This window comes from Heliangelus exortis, chromosome 15 (genome assembly GCF_036169615.1).
Source record: "Heliangelus exortis chromosome 15, bHelExo1.hap1, whole genome shotgun sequence".
NCBI classification, from domain to species: Eukaryota; Metazoa; Chordata; class Aves; order Apodiformes; family Trochilidae; genus Heliangelus; species Heliangelus exortis.
Genome location: NC_092436.1, coordinates 8603157 through 8614135, shown reverse-complemented (window position 1 = coordinate 8614135; position 10979 = coordinate 8603157). Strand labels below are relative to the sequence as shown.

Sequence of the window (10979 nt, the reverse complement as noted above, 5' to 3'; positions counted from 1 at the left end):
TAGTGTCTTGCCCAGCTTTTTTAATCCAGAAGTTGATATCTAAGAGAGAGGTCACAGTGGCAATTCTCAGTGAAAGACAGAGTATTAAGTGAAATCACCTACACTGTATTAGGGGCATGGGGCTCACTGGTGGAATTGAAAGAGGTTTTGCAAATGAGAGAAAAATCCTGGAATAGAAAATCACCCTTTGGTAACTGCCATTCCAAAATTATTTAAGTGTCATGTAATAGTGTTAATTAATAACATAAATAAGCATTGATTAATATTTGAAAACCTCTACTTGACATGCAATTAACACAAATTGCACAAGCAATTATATGAGGAGTCATTATTTAGCAATTTTAAAGCTATTTATCCTCATGCTAAACTTCTTTCTGAATAATTAAGCTAAATCATTGCAGACTGTTTCACTTAACTTAATATTTGCTAACATAGTAACAATTACAGCCACGGTACCTCCAGCCCTGAGCAAATCAAAGCTAAAGCTAAGGTTGCATTCTCCATACCTCTGGATTTTGGGCAGCCTGTGTGTAGCTATAGTGGAGCCACATCAACACAGAGTTATGGAATGAGACTTTGTTTACCCCACCAGTAAGCTCTTTGCTTTTATTATTACTTGTATTTTTACTGCTTTTTCTGTCTGTACTGTTACTCTTTCTTTCTCAGGCTTTGATGTTTGCTCAGACTTTGAGTCCTGGTTTCCACATCACCTAAATGTGTGTGCTGAGAGCAGTGTGGTGGTCAGCTCCTGGCTTCAGTTCAGGATAACTTTTATGTGTCCTTACCCCATTTGCAGTCAGGGCAGCTGAGCAGTTGCCTAAGTATTTTCTAGATAAAGAGGTTTTCTTTAGGAGGGTCCTTTAGGAATCTTTGGTCTTTACCCCTTTGCTACCCTTAATATTAAACAGATAAAAGAGAGCTGGTTGATAATAGACCTTTTTCATTGCACTCTGTGAAATTCTTTTGTTACTCAGTGATTCTTACAGGACTTCTAACACATGTGAAGCTTCAGGCAAACACAATTAAAGGAATTATCTCTATTATAAAAGGTTCAAGTTCCTGCTGAAATTTTGAGTCAGTTTAGCTATCTTTTATTTTCAACATTTTTTAACATAAATCACTGAAGGAACATTAATCCCTGTCTCCTTTTAAGAATAGCTGAGAAAAACTTCTGTTGGAGATGCAGAAAATAGGCTTGAGATCTTGCTTCAGAGGGAGAGCGTTTTAAGCTGCTTTGTGGAACTCATGCTCTGTTCTGGAGATTTGGGAAGGTTTTGGATGTTGTCAAAGATTTCACAAAAGATGGTGAAGAAGAGCACACATGGATTCTATATAGCACACTAGAACAGAGACATTTATGGAGAGAACCAGGTCTCCAGGGCAAAGTGTCTGAATTTTAAGACTGCAAGCTGGCTGAAAACCACCAAGGTTATATGATCTTTTCCAGCCTAGCCTTTCCATGACTCCAAAATTCTGTCTATATTTATTTTCAGTGAAAGCTACTTCTGCTGTGTTTGTCTGAAGAGCTGCTTTCAGAAGTGCCATTAGCTCAGGTTTCTGAGTTTTATATCACCTGTAAAATTTATCAGCTTCTTCCCTGCAAGAAATGTGGAATGGTTTTGCTGTGGAGGAAAGCTGTCATATTTTTGTTATGATAAAGGTGCAAAGTCTCTTTCATTTTCTCTGAGTGTTCTATAAAATTACCATGTCCAGACACTGCACCTCTGTTATGAGATATTTATCCATCCAAACTTTTCATTATAAATTTACCATCAGATCACTTCCTTCTTCACCTCCCTGCTGAATATAGTGCACGAGTTGTTACACAGGATAGTCATGGGAATATTTTACTAAATAAATCTTCCTGCTAATTTGACTCCCTTCATCCTCCCCCACTTGAATCACACAGTGAAATCAATGAATATGTGACAGAGCTTGCATGAAGAACTGCACACTGGTCATCCAGCATCAGATTCAGCATTTTAAAATAACATTTTGCTCACATAAAATATTTCTGATCTGCAACATTTTGTGTATATCTGCAAGATATGTTTCGTGCTACAGTTTCATGGGCTGGAAGGGTAACTTGTGGAGGGAAGAGTCACAGATGAGCCAGGGAACAGCCCCAGACACAGATTCAGCGTTGGCTTTTCCAGCCTGTGGCTCAGCCTGGAAAGGACCATCTGCTATAAAAGTGGGGTATCCTACCTGCCACGAAGAGCATATGAAACAGACCCTGGAAAGTTCATGGGGGTTAGCAGTAACATTTTGATTTATCAGAAGTCTGAACCAGTCTCTGTCCCTTTTTTGCTTTAGTTCAAGAAACTTTTGAGTGAGGCTGGATCCAATTTTAGATATCCAAATGTCTCCTTTTAAGGGAACCTATATTAATCTTTTGGCCATTTTTTTGAGTCATTTAATGTTGTTTGTCTGCCTTTCTGTTTTGTAGGAGCTTTTGGGGGGTTTTTTGCTTATTTATTCTGTAGTCCAGATGACATATTTGCAGAATTCCCAGACAAAAATGGCTAAATAAGTACTTGGATTCCAAAGTTAAATGTAAGAATTCTCAGCTCTAATCCTACACTCCAGAAGTAAAAAATCATGAACTACTCTCAGCCAAAGCCTCTTTGCAAACACTTTGTGTATATTCTCAGCCTTAGCACTGTCAGAGCTGGTTTCTCACTGCTCTGGAGAGCAATGACCAAAATTCATCCCCTCCCGACATCAGCTCAACCTGTGCTCCTCAAAGAACTGAGGAACCTCCAGTGGGTGACCAAGGGCACCTTCAAAGCTAAGTCAGACAAGGCTGTAATTCTGCAATAAAGTGCAGGCTGGCACCATCTGTAACCCCCACCCCATTCCCATTTCTGTTCTTGCACTTTTTAAAAGCAAAACACTGTAAAATATTGAAAACATCCTTGTATGTCTTGTTGACTGCATTTGTTTCAGATACAAGCTGAAGCTAAGTAGAGCCTTGGATGAACAGTACAAAAGCACAGCTATATTTAGGTCTCAGCATGTTAATGTTTCTATTTGTTGCACAGCCCTAAGGAATTCTTCAGATAGCTTTTATGGCATTTTGGTTGCCAAGGAAATGCCTGGTCACGTGTGTGTGAGCGTGTACTGAGAGCCTGCACATCATCCCTCTCTGCTTGCAGATGTAGGAATCTGGGTCGTGCTAAGCCAGGCAAAGGCACAACAAAGAAATGTCCTGCCAGGTATGCAGACACACACAAAGAGAAGGACTGGGCTTGCAGCATCTCTGTGACCCACACCTGCCCCTCCAGACTTACCCCCTCCTCCTGCAGGTGCTTGGGATTGAGTGAGCATCTTGCTGGCAGAAATGGGACAGCATCCAGAGCAGAGATCAGCTGAGCAGGAGCTTTAAATCTATTGTGCTCACAGTCCTGTGGAAGCACAGTTAAGTGCCCCTCGTTCTGTTATCATTTCCTTGATAGGCTTATTCGAGGGGAGAGAGTAAAAAACCCATAAACTGGTCAGGAGTGAGATGAGTGAGTTATTTTTTTCCCTCCCTACAGGGTTTGCTGTATTAGAAAGTCACAATTCTGTGAAGTGACAGTCATGGGAAGTGACAACTATTAGGAAGATTGAAGCATCTGTCTTCCTTGGTCTGTGCCCCCTTGTGCCAGGAGAGAACTGACATGACATGATCAGAACAGAAGTTTGGACTAAATCTTTCACAGTCTGTTAGGGCAGGCTGAGATGGCTGTTGCAGGATTTTCTTTATTAAGATACCACACCGTCAGCTTTAGGAGCAGGGAGGGGGCAAGTGAAGGAGGAAGAAGCAGAAAAAAATATTTGCATTTTTAAAAGCTTTTCCTCGCAGTGATTTCTGAGCAAATGTAGGTCAGCTGTAGGATCCCTTTCCCACAGGGCTAATAGGAAAAGGTTTTTCTGGTGCTGCCTTTCCCTGTCCTGGTTTAAAATCTGTGTTTTGGGTTTTTTTCTCAAAAAAGACATCAAGCTGCTTCTAAACCTCATGTTGTGGGTGAGAGGCTTAAAGCTAGCTAGATTTGGGCAAACTGGTGACTGCCCACAACAGCCCATCCAGCTTATTATTTCTTTCTGTATTTAGGCTTTCAGCTTTCAGTTTTTCATCCTTTCTTTGCTTTAGATCTCAGTCTTTTGGACAACTGCAGATCATGCACACCCAGCCTCCCATGGAGAACTGTGAATCATGGAGATTTTTGCTGACCTTTAAAATATATTTTAGATTTAGATTTAGTTATATTTTAGATTTTTTTGTGTTTCTTGTTAGCTAGTGCTGTTCATAGCAAGTTCTCACTAATTTCAGCGAGAGCTTTCTGTTCGGGATACAGTGGCACCACATTTACCTCCTGGAAGCACTGGTTGTTGAACAGCAGCTGGTTTTGCTTTCCTGAGAACTTATTAGAGAGCATGAGGCCCATTTCCCAAACAGAAGCCAGTGATGAACTGAAAAAACTTGTGCTTCCTTAGTCTGACTTGAGGTTGCAGCTTGAAATGCTTCTTTTCATATCCAATAACCAATTCTGTCTTCCTGTGCATATTACAAGAATATAAATATAGGTGATATTTAGAAGGTATAGCAATGGCATAGTTGTCTTTTTTGAGATAAGTTAATTCTGCCCTGCATATTTACATGCCAGTTTTGCTACCCACTTTTGGATGTTGGCTACCTCCTCTGAAATTAAATTCTTATGGCTGTGACAAAGCTGATAGCAAAGGAAGAGGAAAATGGGTTCAAAATGTCAGGGAGCTACATGTCTGGGAAATGATCTTCCTCTTCTGCCATAAATCTCCTCCAGTGAGTGGGGGATTGTCAGTGTAGATCAGTGCTTTACTTTGCACTGGGATCAAATGCAAACAGACATGACTTTAAATCACCTTTGAGTTGCCTGAAACATGGGACACTGCAAGGGACAGATTGGTTCCTGGCATCGTCTCTGAAGGGCTTAGGTACATCTCTGGCTATTTTACATAATATCATCTCATGGTGATACCTACATCAGGACATGGCTGCAGTAACAAACACGATGACATCACAGCTGTTCTGGAAAAATGCTTTTGGATACAGGAAAAGTAGGGGAAGAGAATAAATCACTGCACTTCAGGGGTCTCCAGGATGCCCCATCTATCTGACTTTGTAGTTCTTTGCACTAAAAAATAAAAAGCAGCCATGTCGTGGTGAGCAATCAAGTGATGCACAACCAGTTTAATTTCCACTGGAATCTTATTTCAGTGTCCCTGAACACAAAACTTGTACCTCAGGCATTTAGAGGGCCAAGTATTTTGTGGCTTAAGCTGCTCTCCTGTAGCAGCTTGGGGCAGAGCAAACTGGAAATGCCCTTTTTTTTCCCCTGTATAGATATTACAAATCTTACCATCTTGTACCCCAAACATCTAAAATAATTGTCACAGGTACATTACCTGCCTGATGCAAAATTATTTTGGTAATTAGAAATTTGCAAAATAATTCATTTACATTTTCATCAATTGCAATAAAAGCCTGCTTCACTTGCTGACAAAACCTTTGATCCTTCCTTTTAAGAGGGAATAGTTGTGCAGGTGTCTGCTGCTGAAGGTAATGATAATCACTCCTTCTAACAGGATAAGCATTTACTCATACATTGTTTCTACCTTCAGCTACCTTAAATTGAAAAAAATGAGTACTTAGAAGTGTCAAAAGGCAGAAAATTTTATCATTTATTGATTTTTCTTCTTCGCCCATAGCTTTATAAAACCAACCTGCTGAAGAAAAACTTTAAAAAAATAAGTTGAAGAGTCAGAAAAATTTATAATGTTACTTAAACATCCAGCACCCAATTTGCAGTGCAGGAGGGAGGATAGGAGGGTGCAATATGGTGAAACAGAAAGAACATACAACATATCACAAGGATATCATGTACATAATGCCACCCATTACAGACTTCTCATATTTCACACATAAAAGCTTTGTAGATGTGTCCTGGGTTTACACACTAACTACTATTTGGGTGAGGAGGACCCCAGACTGCTTGAGACACCTGACTGTGCTACACAGTTGTGAAAGTCATATTTCATCTAAATGGCCAGACTGAATATTTTGTCAATAGTTTTAGAACTGGAGAAGTCCTTTCCTGTGAGAGAGAATAATTCAAGTGTGCATCTTTTGCATATATGGCCTTGAGGATAGCTTTCTAGGTAAGTCAAAACATTTATTTTTTACATAACCATTCTCCTAAGAAGACATCAGTTATTACAACAAAATAGGGGGCAGCTCTTAAACTGTTTTCCAGCTCTTTTTTTCCAGCCACAACCATCTTGAAAGGTGAAACTTCATAGTGCTGCTGCCAACATTGTAGGTTGTCTTTAGTCATGGGATATTAGGGGAACATCATAGAAATAAGTGGCAATAAGTATACATTTCCCTTTTTTATTTTTCTTGTCTTTCAATGGCCATAACTAATGTCACAGAAAGTAATTTTTCTTGGTATCTCAAAGAGACAAAATTCACTTCTGAATCTTGAGGAAGCAGACATTCTCTCTGTCTCTCTCCATATGTGGCTATGAATATTTTGGTAGGTCTCATATCCTATGTGGTGATAGAAATATATATGTATGTAAATACCTAACTTGGCACTACACTTCACAGTTCTTTGTGTGCTATTGGTATGACATGTAGCAATTTCAAATTTAGCACAGTTTTAAAAATTAAAACCCTGTTAAATAAACTTATAAAGAAAATGTGAAGGTATAATATCAGTTTTCCAAATTTTCTGACATGAGATATCAAAATGACATTTCAACATCTACTTTCTTTTGTGAGTTGCTGTTAAAACCTATGATTTAAACAAAAAAAAAAAAGAATCTATGAAGAAAGGGGGTTTTTTGGTTATTTCATATGTACATTTTGAGAACGTTTTTTTTTTTTCCCAAGCTTCTGAAGTAATATTAGTGTTACAAGTTTTAATAGCAGTAATGTGTTTTAATTCTGCTATTACTAAGGCTAAAATCTTGTTTATACAGACATCAGAAGTGTGTAGAATTAATGATAGTGACAAGATATTAATGGCAAGAGCGAATCACATTGCAGGAGTCAGGGGAAGTTCAAGGTTTTTGTTTTTGTTCAGGATTTATGTTCAATATTTGCAGAATATTCTTCTGTACATTGCCTGTGCCCAGAACGCTCAAATTTCTAACAAATCTAAGAATATGAAGTGTTTGAACTAGGGAATTTGGTCATCTCTTGTTAAAGATTAAAAAATGTCAACAATGCCTTTGGTTGTTCTTCGTACAAGCAACTGGGCTGGTAGAATCACAGAATCATAGCCAAACATTGAGATCTGTATGGAAGTAAAACCTTTGTTCCCTGGAGATTGGGTTTCCATAGGGAGCATGGACATGACAGTTTATAATACTGACACTGTGAGAATTTCAAAAATATAAATCTAGCTCATCTTCCAGACATGATCATCTAAGATAATTACAAAAAAATATAGAGTTCCATAAAACATCAGTCGTGTCGTGCCTATAACAATGTACCTTTTTTTTTTTTTTCATGTCAGATACACATTTAGATTAAATGTGTTTGTTTATTAACATTTTGACACAAATTGACTCAAGGCCAAAGAGGTTTGACAGCACATGAGATTTAAACTGCTACCAGGAGCAGCTCAAAGAAGCTAAAAGTTCTCAAGGTCAACACTAACAAATTCTAAGCAATTCTTGTTAAATAAAGTGAAGTAGAGCAAGAAGGGTTGTTTGAAGCCTTTGGCTAGTTCTAGAGGAGACTTTATCTGGTGAGTGCACTGATACTGAGTCTACTGTTTCATCAAACTGTCTCTGCCACTACTGATGTTAAGTTTCCCTCCTATTCATTCTCTCAGTGGTTGCCAAGTTCATGTATTTGTGGTGGGATTTGATGGACATGAAATTCTGCATGGGCTTCATGTGGTATTCAGTGTGTTGATACAGACTTTGTTAACTAAAGACTTGATTGTAATTATACTTTGTAAATGGCTGAAAGATTTTTCTTTGTCTCTTGATTTTCCACTGAGATGTTATGCAGTTAAGATAATTTAAGGTTCTACTGTAAAGATTATTCTTACTTTCCAGTTTAAACACAGTTTCATGTTTTTTCCACTTGCAGTGTTTTATGTACCTTAAACATACCAATGATCTTCCAGCTTAGTTTTTTATTGAGATGCTTATGCAGCTATTTCCTAAAGCAAAAGGCTATAGTTTTGTAGTCACCAAATCTTATTTTAAGATCCCTTTGCTACAAGTGTACTGGGCCTCAATGTCCTCTTCCCTTATGGGTGGCAGTGAAGTGTGAGAGAAATATCTACTGTACCCCACTTTCCAGCTTTGTTCTAAGGTCCCAGCACATCCACCTTTGTTCAGAGCATCCATCTGCATGGCATAGCAGTAGCACACTGACAGGACACAACGGATACTCACTGAGAGGCAGGTAATTCAGGTAGAAAACAGCATTTTTGTCAAGCTTGTCCACATAAATCTCTTCAGTTTCTGCTGTGTTAAACCTCTCAAGAGGCTAGATACTGTTGTTGCCTGTTGCATAGCCAGACACCAACTCTAATGAATATGCTTTTATAGTATCATCAACTAAGAGGTGACAGTAGTAAAGAAAACATCAGAGACTTTTTACATATAATGACAGGACGAGGGGTAGTAGCTTTAAACTGGAAGAGGGCAGATTTCTGTTGGACGTTAGGAAGACTTTCTTCATTATGAGGGTGTTGAGACACTGGCACAGGTTTCCCAGGGAAGCTGGGGATGCCCCATCCCTGGAAGTGTTCAGTGCCAGGACAGATGGGCCTTTGAGTAACCTGGTCTTGTGGGAGGTGTCCTTGCCCATGCAGGGGGGTGGAACTAAATAATCTTTAGGTTCCCTTCCAACCCTAGCCATTCTATGAAAGTGGGGATAAAAAAATACACTTTGGCATATATTTTAGCATTCATTCCAATGAAATTAGGCCTCTACGCAGAAATATGCAGAGCTAATTGTGGATTTTGAAGCTCTGAGACTTCTGAATGAAAAGTTTTTTTCTCAGAAGACTGGAAGTTGTATGTGGTTTGTGGATGTAGATGCATGAAGATAGAAAAGAATTAGGATATGGTCTACAATTCTGCAGTCCTATATGGTTTAAACTAAGCATTGTGCCAATACATAGAACATATATACTTTTTAACATTAATATTATTGTGCATTTCAGAGCCAAGCAGTGCCTGGGAGAAGAGGACAAAAGGAGTAGGCAAATTCCTACACACTTGTGAATGCAATGACACTTTATTTATCTTTTGAGAGTTTGCTGCCTCTGCTGGCTGACATACAAGATGGGTTGACCCTTTCTGGTTCTTTATATCTTTTTTTATTGTTGCTTTCTGTTGTCTAGAAATTAATAGAAATTAAGAGTAAGAGGTTTATTCTATCTGTTGTGCCTTGTGTATTATCCACAGAATCTACTCAAACAGCTTCAGCATTTTAGAAGAAAACTCAACTAATCCATCTTAGAGGAGTGAAAGAAACAGGCAGCAGTAAGTGCTTATTAAACATCATAGAGGTAATGCAGTGTATTTGTATTCATCAGAAGTTACCTGGAAATGTATTCTATATGCTGTTTATTAACTTAGTGTTTGCCCTTGACAGCAGGAATAGTGGGTGAGATGTGTTTGCTGGGATTTATAGAACGGAAAGGAAACCATCAGTAGATCTATCTAGTCCATAAATCCTACTTACCAACAATAATGTTTACCTGTTACTGAATATTAAAATCCTCAGTCTCTTGCTGCCTATTTCTCATAAGCAAGCCAACTTCTCATTAGTGTGTTTGCTCCTGCCTAACTTCCCGGTTGGCCTCTCATCCAGCACCATAGGAGTAGGTTCATAAGCAGCTGGAGCCATCTGAACTCTGCTGTTTCCTAAGGTTTTTTTTCCTGACAGAGCATCATCTGGTTCAGAGGCTGGATCCTTGCCTGGCTTTGCTGGTATCTGTACTGGCAATTATGTTGTTGTTGCTCCAGTTATCTCTGAGAGTCTGCGGTGTTATCTGTCTGGCATGATTTAAGGAAGGTTGCACAAAGTGCTATTAATTACACCTTAAACAATGCTTTGTCTGGCTCCAGATGTGTACAGAGAGCACTGAGGAAACTTGGGGAGAAAGATGCAGGCGCAGTGCAAAATAGTTGGGTTCTTTTTTTAATCTAGTCTCTGATGCTGGCCCCAGCAAGCTGAGATTTTTCTTTGGCAGTGATGCCAGTACCTGTGGAAGGCAAAGATTTAGAAATCTCTCCAAATCTCTTGCTGAAGTGTCTTCTTCAAGTCTAGTGTTTTCCCCATTAAAGGCTGTTCAGCTGTACTGCTGTGCCTTGTCTGGATTTCCACATGAGTAACTGCTCTGCTTTTTACTGAGCAGCAAGATGAATCATCTGGGACTGAGCACAACACTGCTGGGCTGCAGCTGGCCCCAAAGCTGGTTTGTTTATAGCTCATCTATCTGTATCCAGCAGTGAAGTCATATTCCTATAGGCAGGTTTTTGGGGGTGTTCAGTGCCCCAAGAATGCAGATAGTTTGGGAGTGATGCCTCTGTGCCTGCCTCAGAAAACAGGAAGTTTTGCAGCCAGTTAGCCTTAAGTCTGAATCTATCCATTTCCATCATCTTCCTTCCTGCATGGTTCTTTGGGATTATATTCAGTGGAGGGCAAGATCCTGGCTAACTGGTCTTTTTACTGCATCTAGAAAATGATAGAGAGAGAGAGAACTTGTAATTTATATGGCTGGAATAGCTGCATTCATGTTGCTTCCTTTTTAAGGGAAGTAGCTGAAAACAAATGCAGTAATACATTTTTCTATTTTGTTTCTAATTTAAGAGAAAATTATGAATGACTAAGATATTTAAAACTGTTATTTCCTGCTCATTTTTATTTCTTTTCTCTAGTTCAAAGCAGCTGGGGAATGCCATAACTGCAAATTGAA

General features: G+C 39.1%; 1 long non-coding RNA gene across 1 annotated transcript; it reads left to right on the top strand.

Annotated features, from left to right (window-relative positions):
• Nucleotides 1–1187: 1187 nt before the first annotated feature.
• Nucleotides 1188–10196, top strand: LOC139803131 (uncharacterized). Its single transcript, XR_011728893.1, has 3 exons — nt 1188–1428; nt 6096–6183; nt 9219–10196. It is a non-coding gene; the product is annotated as an uncharacterized lncRNA (long non-coding RNA).
• The last annotated feature ends 783 nt before the right edge of the window (nt 10197–10979 follow it).